Here is a 2,457-nt window from a genome sequence, read left to right as displayed (position 1 = left end):
TCCAGTTCTTTTTGATTCAGTCTAGAAAGGTGTAGTTTTCTAAGTACTGGTCTGTTTCTTCTAGGTTATTAAATTTGGTGTTATATACTTTTTCATAGTATTCTTGTATGATCCTTTGTATTTCTGCAGTGTCTGTCATAATTTTCCCTCTTGCATCCCTGATTTTGTTATTTGTGTCCTTTCTCTTTTTTCCTTAGTGAGTCCAGCCAGGAGTTTGTCAATTTTGTTAACCTTCTTAAAGAACCAGCTCTTTGTTGCATTAATTTTTTTCTATCGTTATTTTGTTTTCAATTCCATTTATTTCTACTCTAATTTTGATGATTTCTTTCCTTCTGCTGACTTTAAGCTTCATTTGTTTTTCCTTTTCTAGTTTTTTGGGATGAAATATTAGATTGTTTATTTGGGCTCGTTCTTGTTTTTAGAGATAGACCTGTAATGATATGAACTTTCCTCTTATGATCACTTTTGCCATGTCCCAAAAGTTTCGATATGTTGTACTATCATTATCATTCGTTTCTATGTATCTCTTGATCTCTCTTTTTATTTTCTCTGTCCCAGTTATTCTTCAGTAGCGTGTTGTTTAATCTCTATGTATTTATGGTTCTTCTTGATTTCTTTCTGCAGTTGATCTCTAGTTTCAAAGCATTATGATCAGAGAATATGGTTGGTGTGATTTCAACCCTCTTATATTTGTTGAGGCTATCTCTGTGTCCAGTATGTAGTTGATTCTTGAGAATGTTCCATGTGCACCAGAGAAAAATGTATAAACAGCTGTTTTGGGATGCAAGGCTCTGTAAATGTCGATTATGTCCAGTTGGTCTAATGTGTCATTTAAAGATGTTATTTCCTTATTGATTTTCTGTTTGGATGATCTGTCCATATCTGACAGTGGGGTATTTAGGTCTCCTACTATGATAGTGTTTTGGTCTATTTCTCCCTTTAGTTCTGTTAGTAATTGCTTTACATATTTCGGGGCTCCCTGATTGGAAGCATAGATATTAATAAGTGTTATGTCTTCTTGGTGCATGATTCCGTTATCATTATAAAGTGTCCCTCAGTATCTTTCTTTACCTTTTTTATGTTGAAGTCTATTTCATCTGATATTAGTACTGCTATTTCCGCTTTTCTCTGAATGCCATTTGCTTGAAATATCATTTTCCATCCTTTCACTTTGAGTCTATATTTGTCTTTGGAGCTGAGATGTGTCTCCTGGAGGCAGCATATGGTTAGGTTTTGTTTTTTGATCTAATCTGCAACTCTGTGCAATTTTACTGTTGAGTTCAGTCCGTTTATATTTAGGGTGATTATTGAAATATGAGGCCTTCTTATAGCTATTTTATCTTTTGTTTTCTGGTAGCTCGGTGTTTCCATTGCTTCCTTGTCCTTATGTTTCTATTTTCTTTATTTTGGTTGGCTTTTGTGGATTTTCCCTCTGGGACTTCTTGTTTTATGTTATATGCAACGGTTCTGAATATTTGGCATGTGGTTACTATTATGAATATGTAAAGGATAGTTATATATATACAGTTGTCCATTTTCTTCTGAATGTGCCTTAACTCCATTCCCGTTTGTGAATTTGGATCTTTGAATCCCCGCCCAGTCGTAGTTATCTCAATGTCCCTATGTATGCTGAATGTTTATTACTATCTTGTTATAACAATTCTCTTATTATTTAAGCTTGTAATGCCCTGTTCTTAATGCCCTGCTTCTATTTGCCTGATAGTCACTTTACTCCTAATTATGGTTTTTGTTTTTTGGGGTTTTTTTTGTCATTTTGTTTTAGGTGAACTGACCCCTTTCAGTATTTCCTGTAGTGCAGGCTTTGTAGTGGAGAATTCCCTCAAATTTTGTATGTCTGGAAAGGTCTTTATTTCTCCTTTATATCTAAAGGAGAGCTTAGCTGAATACATTATTCTAGGCTGGTAGATCCTTTCACTTAATAGTTTAAATATTTGATTCCATTCCTTTCTGTCTAGTAAGGTTTGTGCTGAGAAGTCCGATGATAATCTAATGGATTTACCTGTATATATTACCATTTTCTTCTCCCTTGAGAATTCAGCCTTTATCATTGATTTTTGATAATTTTAATACAATGTGTCTTGTGAAGGCCCTCAATTAACTCAATGAGATAATTTGGTGTTCTGTTGACTTCTTGAATTCCAAGCTCCAGCTCATTCTTTAGATTTGAGAAAGTCTCATCAACTTTTTGTCTGAAAATGCTTTCTAGTCCCTGCTCCTTTTCCTTATCTTTGATAATGCTCATTATTCTTATGTTTCCTCTCCTGATGGTATCAGCTAGTTCTCGAATTTCTCTTTCATTATTTTTCATTCTTTGGTTTCTCTCTTCTTCCTTCTGATTTATTTCTAGATTTCTGTCTTCGATATCACTGATCCTTTCCTCCATTTGGTCAACTCTATTTCACAAGCTTGCTATTTCATTTTTCAACTCTTGCAGTG

The sequence above is a fragment of the Pteropus vampyrus genome, unplaced genomic scaffold (assembly GCF_000151845.1).
Source record: "Pteropus vampyrus isolate Shadow unplaced genomic scaffold, Pvam_2.0 Scaffold1, whole genome shotgun sequence".
Taxonomy (NCBI): Eukaryota; Metazoa; Chordata; class Mammalia; order Chiroptera; family Pteropodidae; genus Pteropus; species Pteropus vampyrus.
Note: the sequence above shows the minus strand (reverse complement) of the source record.